This window comes from Gobio gobio (assembly GCF_949357685.1).
Source record: "Gobio gobio genome assembly, chromosome: 8".
NCBI classification, from domain to species: Eukaryota; Metazoa; Chordata; class Actinopteri; order Cypriniformes; family Gobionidae; genus Gobio; species Gobio gobio.
In genome coordinates, this window is record NC_137114.1 from 41124493 (window position 1) to 41138688 (window position 14196).

A 14196-nucleotide genomic window follows, 5' to 3' on the forward strand; every position below is an offset into this window, starting at 1 on the left:
AACGATTAATCGCGATAAATCGCATCCAAAATAAAAAAGTTGTGTTTACATAATATGTGTGTGTACTGTGTATAATTATAATGTATATTGTATACTTATATAATTTATATTATATATAAATATTTTATGTTTCTTAAATATATACATGCATGTGTGTGTATTTTATCTATACATAAATATCCACAGTACACACACATACAGTATATTGAATATATTGGATGGGATTAATCGCGATTAATAGTTTGACAGCAAAACACAACTCTGTGGAATACTTGATTCTGATTGGTCAATCGCTCAGCCCAGCGGTCTGTTATTCCCCGATAACAACCGGTAAAAACTACCTTAGGTCATAGCATACCTTGAAGAGTGTGTTTTTTGAGCACGCACTGACTTTCGGGTGCAAATAATGCATCATCAGACTAATAATTTCCTGGCTTGAAGGCTACTATTGAGAGTGAGTCACTCTTTCTCTGGTCTGTTGAGGGGGCTGCACAGGGCAGGGGCTCAAGTGAACACAATATTCCAACAGGCACTTGCTCAAATGTTCCGTTGACTTTGGCTGTTTGTTTCCTAAAGACACTGGGCTCAACAGGCATTCCAGTGCAGCCGGCACAAAGAGCTCTTTTCACCGTGTTTAATCCTTGAAGAGGAGTGGCGAAGGGGCCTGGCTCTCCTCCACTGAGGACCACAGGACCCAAACTCCAAATTCAGACACAAGCACCCACACAGACCAAAAATGCATGCAGAAAATCCCTGTTTAACGGGGTCAGAGTTCAAGACCTAATTCTACATTTTCATACTCAAAGAAATGCTTTACACTCAAAAAAATAACTCATTAGACAAACTAAATTTAATTGAGGATTTCCATCTAATAAATATGTATAGCCCCAAATCATAAAAAAAAAAAAAAAATTCATGACAATGTAATTGTCCAATGTAAACGAGTTGGTCCAACTCAATTTGGGCCAATGCAATTAAGTTGGTCCAACTCAATTTGATCAAATAGAGTTTAAATAAGAAATACATTTATAAAATGACTTGTTATGCTTGTCAAACTTAAATTACATAATTTAGTTGGAAAATCAATTACAAGCAGTTTCATTCATTAGTATAATGTACAATGTATGAACAAATAAGAAAAGACTGGTGTCAGTCCTGACATTAGCATCACGGAGTACCCATAATGTTAACCAACTTTTTTTTTAACATTACAGAAACTCCTCTAAATGTCCAACATAACTGCACATTAAACACTAACATAAACTAACAACATCTTTCCCTTTACTGAAAAACATAAAATAACACTTTAATCCCTAAATTTACTCTACTAATGCAGTCCCTTAGTTTTAACACAAATAAATTAAGTAAACTTCAGTTTTAAATATATATATATATATATATATATATATATATATATATATATATATATATATATATATATATATATATATATATATATATATATATATATATATTAGGTTGATTGAACATAATTCTATGAAGTTGTGTTACTTTAGCTCATTTTAATTAATTAACTGTATGAGGCAAACTTTTTTTTTTTTTTTTTGAGTGCATGTGCAGAACGCGCTCCTCTTTCCTAAATCTAACTAAATTGAGTTGATCAAACTTAAATTTCATAGATGACACTACTTAGGGCCTGAAACATTTTTGGAGTGCCCCTTTGAAAAGATGTTGATTTGTTGACAAGCATTACACATGCTTGTATCCTCTGAACAGAATTCCCAAAGCCATGACCAGCTCTTCAAAATCACCAATGCCTGGTCCAAAGCCCAATGCCACCAAATCCAAAAGCTTTGTTTTATACTTCTATCATTTAAAAACCTTGGATCAGAAAGAGATTCACATGACTATATGATGTCAGACCTTGTTCAGGTGCGGCAGGCATTGCCAATGCCCTCGCAATGCCAGTGTGCGACCCTAAACGCCTTGGCAAAACTTCTCAGATCATCTCTTTAATCTCCATCCAAAAATGGGAGAAGCTCAAAGCCAAGAAATCCACCTCAGCTGGAACGTGGCAGAAAGTGGCTAGCACACAGGGCCTCAAAGCCTCAAGGCAGAAGGAGAATGATGTCAACACCTCCTTTTGCTGTGCTATTAAAAGCTGTTGAGATACAATGGGTTGCTGCCAAAGCGAGCGTCCCAGACTCACCCCTCTCCTCCTGATACTGGGTCCCGTCTCTCCACACTCTCCCAGACATCAGATGATCTATGCACAAGAACTATGCATAGAAACCTTGATGTCTACCAAAAGCTGGTCTACAGTGCGTATTCCCAGAGTTCTTCCCAGAGAGTAACTGAAGGAGGGCTGTGAGTCAGTAAATGGGAGGAGGTGGACGCAGAGCAAAAGGAAACAGCTTTGGAAATCTCTTGGCCTAATGGAAATATCGTCAACAACCTCCTTCCTCCAACCCTTCTTTTGTCTCAGACTCGCTATGTCACAGTAAAGGATGGAATACACTATACAATTGCCAAAAGTCCAAGCCAGTCTGCAGATATTGGGCAGATTTAGAAAATCACAGTCTCTGGCACATCCTAATTTTGCTGAGTTAGACACGTTCCTGTCATGAAAATTAAGTCCTAACCATATCCCTACCACTAAAGCTAACCCTACCCATACCTTATCCCTAAAATCAGAGGGAAATGGTAGGTGAACGACACTGATGTAGAAGAACCTAACCCTGGTTGTAAGCCTAAACTTGACATAAACCGTAACCTTGTCCCTCAAATCTGATTGTTGATCCTGGAACAACAATCCAATCAACCAAAGTTGTTGACCCAGGAACATGTTGGTGAAATCAGGTTCTGCTAGTGTATGATGGGCACAGACTCTGATTTTTTAGCGTCAGACCTGACTTTAAAAGTTAAGTGTACACTACACAAGTGTATTCCAGCCTTAAGTGATGTTTCAGTGTAAATGTATGAGGTAGACAGTGTGAAAAAAGGATGACATCACCCAAATTACACAGCTTTTCCAGCCACCACCTTTTGACCGCAGCTGGAGCCATTCTCTCTCTGTCCTGGCATAATGCGAGTCCGATAACAAATACATTTCATAAAATGACCTCGGCTCCATTTCCATGAGAGCTCTTTCAAATCCCAAATGAAATTCCACACAGGGCAGGAGTGTTAGCAGTGAATAATGATGCTCAGGAAAATGTGTTTAAGTGTCTGGAGGATATCTCAGTCGGGGAGAGGAAGAGCGTCTTGGAAAATCGTTTGTGAAGTGCAATGTTGTTGTGGGGCAACACGCATGCGCATTTTTGGAAGAAAAACATTCAAAAACTTGATGCCATGTTGATGCTAGGAAGCTGTTACTCAATAGGTAGGGAGATTTCTAGCATGCTGCTGTGCGGTTGCCTGGATGTTCGGAGAGCTTCTTAGTACGTTGCTATGCGGCTGCTACAGTGTTCGGAGATATTCCTAAGCTGTTCTGAAAGTAATAGCACGTGTTTGCTACAAACATGATGATGCACAATTTTGTGTAACCTATCATTTACAATTAAAGTGTCGTTCACATAGAAAGTGCTTTGCATTCCACTGTGCTGCTTTGTCTCTGTAAACATCCCTAAAATGAACACTCGCCAAAAGCCAAGCGCGAGTAAAATGTTGTGAGAACATGAACGTGAACAATGCTCACAGCAGCATGCCAGACATCTCACTATCAACTATTGAGCAACAGCTTCCTAGCATCAACACGGCAGCAAGTTTTGAATGTTTTTCTTCCAAAAATGTGCATGCGTGTGGCCCGACAACAACATCTGCACTTCACAAACTCTGTCTGAGATATCCTCCGGACACTTAAACATTTTCCTGAGCATCATTATTCACTGCTAACACTCCTGTGCTCGGCAGCCCTGTGTGGAATTTCATTTTTAGGACAGTTGACAGGCCAGTGCTGCATCGACACAAAAGTTTGAGCCTTTAAATATTCAAGCGCAAGAAGACGTGAAAGGGAATTTAGCTCTCTTTCACGTTTTGTTACTTGAAAGGACACATTCACACAAAGTATCCTAGCAAACATAGTCGGTTAAGTCTTAAGTGGATGTAAATAGTTGAGAAAGAAAACGCATGTGTACAGTCTCAGTATATTGGATTCATGCAAGTCTTAAAGTGACAGCATCCTAATAATCCTGCTGCTGTCTGTGTCGTTAATGTTAGCAACAATGTTTAAATGTAATATATTTTTATACTGGTCCTTATTTTAAATAGGTCATAAAAATATCAATATCGACCGATATGAAACACTTATATCGTGATACAGTTTTCAGCCATATCGCCCTGCCCTATATTTTACATTTGATTACTTCATTAAATGTCTGTAATTGAAAACTACTTGCAAAATGTACCTGAAAAGCAATCATTTGTTTCTTTGTTCTCTAGTATTTAACCCTTTAAGGGTGCTTTCACATCTCTAGTTCGGTTTATTTGGTCCGAACGAAGGGCAAACAATTATACATTGTAGCATTTTTCAGGTTTTTTGGTTCCTTTTCACACCACACTGATTGCTTTGGTCCGAACCAGTTGAAAACGAACCAAAATGCAGTCACATGACAACATCCACATCACTCATTGGCCATGGTGTATTTCCTAAACTGCGACTGCGCGGACTGGTTTTGACCCTGGCCATAATCTATTACATTGTTTGTATACATCACAATATGCAAACAATACATTTCTATAATGAAGCGCGGATGCGTTGAAAACAACGTTCTAATGCACTGCAAACGGCAAGCACACATCGCTCGTCACTTCAAGCGAAGAGCGCGCTGTTCTTGTGAGTTTTCGAAAGTTGGGACCTAATATGGTCATCAGACCAAATTTCTATGAGGCTCCGCACCTCCTCTAGCCTAGAAATCTAGACGCACCCTAGCGGCAGAAAATGCATTTTCCCTCGAGTGTAGTCTATCAACTCTTGGTAGACCTGGGAGCTGGAAAAACCAAACTCTGGTCAGGCCAATCACAGCGTGTATAGAGTCGGTGGCCGGGCTTAACATAATGACGGCACGCACAGAGTTGCGGAGGTTCTGCGTGGCGTGCTACTCCTAAACAAAGAAGCTGACGAACAACAGTCTTTTGAATCGGCTTTGGCCGCGACTCTGGAAGACTTGGAGTTAAGCTTTTCTTTGAGAAAAGAACAAAGAACGGCACTGAAGTCATTCTTAAGAAAAGAAGATGTGTTCGAAGTTTTGCCGACCGGATACGTCGAAAGTCTATCAACTAACGTTAGCTCGGCTTCACCTTCTTTGCTCTGGTTGGTTGTTGCGCTCATGGCGCTATCCAATTGCGTGCAGAGGGAATTTGAAAGACAACCGTTTATCCCGCCCATAGGATTGAGCCCTGTCAATGGTGAGTTTCCAGACCAAACATCTTGATGTGGGTCTGGCTTGTCAGGCTAGGCTACACCTCCTCACTACTCCAAGTTTGTCCGCGAGCTGCCATGCTAAAGTGCAAACTGTCAACAAACACTTCATCACATAATGCACAGCGCAGCTATGACAGCTGGTTTAGTCCAAAAATGATCAGTATTTTTTGCAGATGGGTCTGTTCGAGGTTGGATCACGTTCTCACCACAAACGAACCGCTCCAGAGTTCGTTTGAAAGTGCACCAAGACCACCTCTTCAAGGAGGTCTCGGTACGCTTGTTTGGTCCGCTTTTGGTGCGCACCCGAGTGCGATTGCTGCTTTCACACCTGACCAAACGAACCGCACCAAAGGGGAAAACAAACTCTAGTACGATTCAACCGAACTAAATGAGGCAGGTGTGAAAGCACCCTAATGCATACCTCGGGTCTTTAGTGACCCGGGATGTCATTCACTACCCTCCGCCTCCTCCTCACTTTTTTTTTTTTAAAAGTTATACATCAACTATCTTAGTATTCCTCAATCAATTCATTATAAACAATATAAGAAGAAAAATGCTTATTTTCCCATTCATCTTTTGTAAAAAATTGTATAGGATGGCAAACGACTTGGTGTGTAACAGTGTAAGTTTATATATTTACTGCTCAACAACACCTGAATCTTTGATGACTGAATAAGTGCAATTCACATTTATTCCACAAGGTGGAATGTCTGATACACAATGATGATGTGACATTTCAATCATAGTTACAGCAGGCAGAAAACAAAAGAATAGGAAGTATCATCAGCAAAGCTTGAAATGACTCAGCGATTTACTGCAGAACAAGTACTGAACGCAATCAAATATTACTGTCATTGTCACTTGGTGGTGGATCTGGTGAAGTAGTTGTCAGCAATTATTGAAAATGATAGTTTTGAGAATATGTTATAGATGGCGAATATAAGCCAGAGGCTGAATGTACTGGGAAATTAGCTCTGACGAGGACAGTGATGATGATGGTATAAAACATCTGCTCAAACTGAACCCTTCTAAGCTCCAAAAGGTAACAAAATATACTTTGTTTTATTCTTCTGTAATTATCACAACAGGTAAAGATCCATCCGTGTTAGATATAGATTTAGGTCATACGTAATAATGATTGGCGAAACATTCATGCATTTAAGGGTTTATAATGTTTTCAGTTTATATTAGTTAGGCTAGTAGTTTTAACAGTGCTACCAAAATTACTTAGCCTGACAAGCCAGACCCACATCAAGATGTTGGGTCTGGGAACACACCATTGGCAAGACTCAATCCGAGAGGTGGGATACACGGATGTCTTTCAAATTCCCTCTGCACGCAATAGGATAGCGCTACAACCAACCAGAGCGCTATGGTGGTGAGACAACAATCTCAAGTGGTTTGTGGCTGAGTCTCATGCGGTTTCCCACCAGGAGCTAGTTGATAGATTAAACTTTTGCCGTATCCGGTCTGAAAAAACTCTGAAGTCATTCTTAAAAAAGGAAGATGTGTTCGGTGCCATTATTTGTTAGCAGGGAATTCACGCGGAACCGTCGCAAATCTGCCGTCATTATGTTAAGCCCTCCCACTGACTCTACACACGATGTGAATGGCCTGATTAGAGTTTGTTTTTTCAAGTTCGCAAGCCAACGGAGAGTTGCTAGACGACCCTCGCTGAAAATTACATTAGCTGCCGCTAGGGTGCGTCTAGATTTCTAGGCTATAAATTACTGCCTGTTTTTGCAAAAACAGTTTCATGGCCGGTAAATGTCACCAGCCACTGGCAGGTGTGTCAAAAAGTTAGTTTTAGGCCCAGGCTAGAAGGACATATTTAACCGTTGTGCTCCCATCTTGTGCCTTTTGCACTATTTTGCCAATGACACAGCATTCTAAGCTTCAGTTAAATACTTGGTAAGAAGCAAACCCCTAACTGTAGTAATGAGCAATCATTATGCTTGCTTTAGCAAACACGACTAATGAACATGTCTGTTTTCTACTTCCAAGCAAATCAATTCCAGCAATCACTGCGTTCAGAAAGATTCCAATAAAACACACAGTCATTGGCAGGGACTGTGTGATTTCAGCCCATTCTCCATTTTTTTTTTTTTTGGAAACAGATGACCTGGACAACAGAAGCTTGATTATCAAAACCAAAACCAGTGGAGCATTTTTCACTCACCACTGACCCTCCAAAGTGATCATGGAAAGGCCCCACACTCCCCCTCTGCCCGTTTCTCTGTGCTGGCTCAATGGACTGCTCTGTTTTGGGTGGGAGATCAGGAGAGAGAGCTACTAACGTGGCACTTCCAGTGTGGTGCCTCTGGTCTCTTTCTATCTGTCCTCTCGGTAAATGAAAGGTGAGGCTCCAGATCTCGTCACCTCCTTGTTTTTTTTTTTTTACTATTTCTGTTGTTTTCCCAAGGCCAGTGGCGGTATTCTGAGATTCTCAAAATGCGGTTTACGCTGTGTCTGATAAAATCAAGGACAAAGCTTGTTTCTTTGAAAAACTTTCAGGACCTCGTGCCATTTCTGCAATGCAAAACATCATTCCACATGGGCTGATAGTTTTTAAAAACAACAATCTTCTAAAAATAACAACGTTTGGATCACAGCTGATTTAACTGACAAGAATTTTGGATCAGAATCTCACAAATCCTGCCAAGAACATTTCCAGGTCATTTCACCTCAACATCAAGACACAAAATTAGTAATTATATCTCACTCTAAAAAATGCTGGGTCGTTTCAAAAACCCAATCGTTGTTCTAATTTTTTTAACCCAATTGTTCGGTTTGTCAATAACAACCCAATTATGGGTTGACAATCATTCAAATTTCCCCTGCCATTCTTAACAAAACAATTCTCATTCCTGTAATGCAAAAACTATATCATTTTTATTGAAAATATTTATACATCATGTTACTATTTTTTGTACTGTCTTCTCTTTAGTGTATTGTCTTTAGTAATGTATAATTAAATAAAATATGTATTACAGTATATCTTACTGCAATACAGTAAAAATGAGAAATCTCCATTAAAATAATGAAAATTACCCCCCCAAAAAAAATCTAAAGTAAAAATCTGGATGCATAATACAAATGCGAAGGGAATTTGCATAATTCCCACAAAATTGTCAATACAACAACAACAAAACCATAAGAATTAGAATTTAACAGGAAAATTTAAATAAGAATTTGAGGGGAAAATTGCAGGGAGAACTGGTGAATTTGCATAATTGCCAAAAATAAAAATCAACTCAAAAGCCCTAAAAAAAATTCTGCTTCTTTTTAATAATAGAATTTATTATATTTTTAATACACTTTTCCTTTTGACTGGAGAAATTGCACTTGGCATATGTTATTGAAAGGTTTCATGAGATTCAACATTTTTAACATCTTGAAAAAGTGCAACAACAGACACGCTTCGAAGTTCAAAATGTTTGAAAAGTTGCACTTGCACAGTTATTATAAAGCTATCATCCACCAAGTAAACTTTTTTTTTTTTTTAAATGGTCTAAAAAGTGAAGTTTCTTATAAGCCATACAGGAGACCTTACCTGTAAGCACTTTCTGGTAGCCTATGAAACAAGACCCAAACACATGGCTCCTCACGGACAAGACATTATGAAGATGGATAGATGGTATGTGAGGTTCTTCCTGGCACACGTTCGACCACAACCATCACAGACACAAAGCAGATTCTCCTTCCCAGCATGGGACAAAAGTCGTCTCCCTCTGTGACTGTCTCTCTCTTCCCCACTCGCTCGCTCTGCCTTCCTGTTCTGTCAACCACTCCTAGCCTGACACAAGGCACTCATTCTTTCAGTCAAAGAACTTCTCACTTGTTCACTAACCTTGCAGAGACCCCTGCTGCAGAAATAAGTCCATTTCAGGAAAGGCTGAAACTCACTTTTCTGCAGAAGGTGCACAAAAAGACAGTGGCGTCCACAATGCTGTTCCTCTTTCTGTGGGTTTCTTGGGAAGGTGCCAGAGCACTGAAGACCTGGGGTCAGTCCGGCTTTTGTCACTGTTTGTATAGTCCTGTGTCAGTCCTGACTCTTACTGGCACTACACCAAAGAAAAGCTGCTCTTGTAGGATCAGGTGCTTCTCTCCAACAGGACACACTGTCCTCTTCCAGCTGATGTCTCTAACTGAGTGTGCTCCATTTCTCATCGGTTTGCATTTGTAAGCTTGACTCTTTTCCCTTCAATTCTCAGCATAATTTATCCCCTTTCCAATAGGAGGGGCACGTCGAGTGTTTTGGAGTGGTCTGCTGGCTCGAAGCCAGCCAAAAAGGGATTGATGTTTCAGGATTATGAGGAATGCTTTAAAAAAAAGGGTTTCGCGTCTCACTTGTTTATTTGTCACTTTGGATGAAGATTAAGTAATAATAATTGATGGGTTTTGTGGTGTCATCTGAATTCTCTCACAACTTCTGAAGAGTTCTACAAAATTACTCATTTTAATTTGTGTCTTGTGTTTCTCTGCATCATAAGCCAATTTCTGCCATGTAGAACATTGAAATTATGACAAAAAGTTGAAATATAGTGTTAATGATGCAGGTCAAAAGGCTATTTATGACTTGGCATCTCATAATTTCGACTTTTATGTCATAATTATGATTTACTAAGATTTATTTTTCTTGTGTGGTGTAAATTGGCTTCTAGGCTTACCTACACAACTAGGCTTACCTACACAACAGCAGCATATTCATAAATGAAGAAATATCTCATGCAGGGTCCCTGAGGAAACGTATTATTTGAAATTACTGTGAAAGTGAACTTGTGAGGAGGAGGAGGAGGAGGAGGAGGAGGGGATTAATAAAGGCTTGAATTGTCCAAATGTAAAGTTTTATTTTTTCCCCAAACGTATATAACTGCATTTGCAAACATTTCAATGACCACGAAAGTAAAAAAAAAAAAAATGCTCACAGAGCGTTTGTCGGTGTCCGTGACGGATAGGCTAGTATACAACACACGACAGGCCTTGGCCTACTATTATTTTGTCACTTCTGAGAGATTTAGGAATTTTAAGAATAACACAAAACGTTTTTAAATGTCTTTAAGATATGCTAGTTGGCAGTTAGCTTCTCGGAGGACTAGAAGACACCTGTGTTGCACGAAGTTCAGAGATTTGACATAAAAAGTAAAAAATACTGAGCTAAAAAGATCTTCACAATTGACAAATCTGCAGGGTAAGTTGCTTATGTTTGACATGAACACGAAAATTCGCTTAGAGTGACTGCGACGCAGAAAAATATCTTTGTTTTGAGCGATTTCAGTATTTATGCAGATCAATAACAAACATCTGTGTGACTGAGTTTGGGCAATTTCCCTTTGAGACTGTAGTTGTTTTTAATTAGTGAAATAATATGAGACAAGCCTGGATGATTGAACAAATAATAAAAAATAAAATAAAAAATTTCACAAGCACAAGAAATGCAAACTCTGTCAGCTTACAATTCTGAATGATGTGACAACAGTGCCCTCTAGTGACTGATCACAACTTCTATAAAAGACATGGTAGCACTTTATTTTACAGTCTGTGTCGCAAATAGTGTAGTAATGACACTAACTGGGTAATAATAATTAGGTACCAACTCTGAACCTACCCCTAACCTTAACCCTTACCTTAGCCTACACTACTCAGTATTTATGTCAGTAAGTACATTAAAATAGCACTAAAATAAAGGGGGTAACACTTTATTTTAAGGTGTTATTGTTACAGTGTAAGTATATATTTATGTACTGAGTAATATTAATTAACTACATGTAGCCTAATTACTATAGGGTTAGGGTAGGATTTGGGTTGGACAAGGTAAGCATCTCTTATCAAATCCATAAAGCAATCTTAATACAAATAATCTAGAAAGCAACAAAATTAGCAGATACTGAATTATAAAATACAGCTTAGATCGGGCCAACTTTACTCTCCCCCCTTTCCTAACATAGCATCGAAGTGTCAAATAAACCTGTAACAGATGCACCCAACTCCTAGGACAGTAAGACTGTCGTTTGTTCTGTTCCTTCCTAAGGAAATTCCTCATGCTCACTCAGAATGCATCTAATTTCCTCCCGTGTGTCTCACATGTTAAAGATTCAGCTCAAAGGCTTGTCACCACAGTGGGGAAGAAAGCAGGGCAGCTGGAGGGTCTATGACAGGTGTGGAAGAAATTAACTCTCGCTCTCACTTTTACTGCGGGAAAACGTCCCTAAAATGGCCTCTGTAAGAATGGGATTATTTAGTCACCCCTTAAGGCCCTAAAACATGCAAACCAGCTTATGGTTTTTTAAGGTATAGCACGCAGAAGACACATACTGACTTTTTTGCTCAAATTATGCAGTTCCTTATACAGTAATGTAATAATAATAATAATAGTTATACAAGTATACATTATATAGTTATATATTTTATATAAATTACATAAAATGCAAATATACGCACATACACTCATATCACACACACACATATTGTATATACATATATATATATATATATATATATATACATATACACACACACACACATATATATATATATATATATATATATATATATATATATATATATATATATATATACGGTATGCTGTAAAACGATTAATCGCATCCAAATTAAAGTTTGTTTTTACATATGTGTGTGTACTGAGTATAATTATTATGTATATATAAATACACACACATACATTTATATATTTAATAAAAAAAGGTCATATTTATATATAATAAAAATGCTCTGGAAAAAATTAAGAGACCACTTAACATTGAGAAATCCATGTCAAGTGGTCTCTTATTTTTTTCCAGAGCTGTATATACATTATAGACATGCAAATATTTCTTAAATATATACATGTAAATATTTCTTAAATATATACATGTATGTGTGTGCATTGAAAAATATACATAATTATACACAGTACACACACATATATTATGTAAACACAAACTTTAATTTTGGATGTGATTGATCGTGATTAATTGTTTGGCAGCCCTTTATATATATATATATATAGCATTATCAGAACTGGAAAGTCACATCACTCCATTATCCTGTCTGAAACTCCAGTTATATACATATTTAAAGAAGAAACCATACTTTATAAAACAGAAACCATGCATTCAGATTCACACAACACATCATACATAAACCCAAAAGCACACGTGTCCGGTTATTGACATCACTGTGGCTAGGTTTCAGAAACAAAATGGAACTAACCTGAAATCGGACCTTCTTGAGCAACATATTAGAATCCTGGAAGGTGGACACTTTACTGCTCTCTGTTGGGATCCTGAACGTTCAGCACATGTCGTATTCCTCATTAGCCAACCTGGAAGAATGGCCTATTTCAGACACAGAGCTATACAAATCACAGACCCCCAGCAAACTCATAAATCATTAACTCCTAAAACTTAATCCTTCGTAAATAATTAAAATAAAGTTTTTAATGAATCTCAAGACTGATACCAAAAACCCCATGTGACCATGTAAGCTAGTCCCTCTGCCCCCTCTCACTCTTTCATGTGACCCTTTAACAAAGCCTGGCTCAGTACTTATCTGTTTGTTCATTCATCCGAAAGAAAGACCCACCCTCTTTTATGACCGGGATAGTGGTCATTAACACCCCTCCTCTTTTTTCTAAACCCCAAGCAGGGATACACCCCCTCTTTTCCTCTCAAGGGAACCATATGGTCACCTGTGAGAACTACTGTCTGTTTACATCAGACGTGTATGAGCAACCTTTACTTCCCCCTTCCGTCACGATCACTGTCACTCCCCCCAGACTTCAACACATTATTTCTCCATCGCGAGCGATCATAGGAAATTAGGTCAGCGAAGATACGGTCGGTCCCTATTCTTGCAGCCTACACCCTTCAGTCCCTTCATCAAACCCACAAATCAGATGGTAAATCTGCTTTCTCAGCCCCACCCTAAAACTTTCCTCATGGATTAGAGTCGACATCAAACACAGAGGCAGATTCTACCAGATAAGACCGTGTTTCACATCCCCTGAAGATATGGGTCACATAATTCACAGACTTGAGCTGTTGTCAATGACCATGTCTGACATTTAGTCAAAAATGCAGACACAAATGTATGATAGTCAACAAGGAAAGATTGTATCAAGTTATACATTTAAAGGGAGGATTATAAAAGTGATAAAGAACAGTTAACCTGAAGCTATCACTATTGAGCAATATTCAAATTATATTGTTGTAAAGTTGAACAACAACCAATAAAAAGCCAATATTAAAATTCTCTATTTTGTCTAAATAAATGGAAAATTAAACAATGTAAATGGTTTAAATGCTTCAAAGGAAAGTGTCACAACCAATGTTACTCTGGTATTATTTATATACGATTCTTTTTTTATTTTCAGATTCATTTGACTTTTTTCCTCATTTTTATCAGATTTTGTTTTCTATTTAGCTTTTATTTTTTATTTCAGTTTTTATTCATTTTAGTTTGACTGCTCATCATCCCTCCCAATACACAATTACCTGACAAAAAAAAAAAAAAGGACATACAAATATTAAGTTAGGGAAAACATTTTGTCAAGCCAACGCTTTTGCGTTCCCCAGAGAAACTTTGCGCTCACTTGCGTCCAGTGGAACGCAAACATTTTGCAAACAAACTCAAGATACTCTGGGGAACGCAAAATATTTGAGAGAACGCAACTTCATAGCTGTTAAGTAAAATATTTCGAGTCAAATATTCCAAAAAGCAAGAGCAGATGTCAATGATTTCTCTTAGTAATTGTCTGAGGAAGTGATTCATTGGCAGGAATCTCCTCTACTCAACCATACCTAATGCATTAT

At 38.3% G+C, this 14196-nt stretch overlaps 1 protein-coding gene across 18 annotated transcripts in view; it reads right to left on the bottom strand.

The window, feature by feature from the left end:
• Positions 1 to 9064, bottom strand: part of phldb1b (pleckstrin homology-like domain, family B, member 1b) — a 118699-nt gene extending 109635 nt beyond the window's left edge. For 17 of the 18 annotated variants that reach the window (XM_079823919.1, XM_079823918.1, XM_079823910.1 and 14 more), the window contains exon 1: positions 2171 to 2294. The gene's annotated coding sequence lies outside the window, so the exon portion shown is untranslated. Of the gene's footprint in view, positions 1 to 2170; positions 2295 to 8936 lie in introns of those variants that run through there. The other variant, XM_079823920.1, reaches the window with a different exon arrangement.
• Positions 9065 to 14196: the final 5132 nt, after the last annotated feature.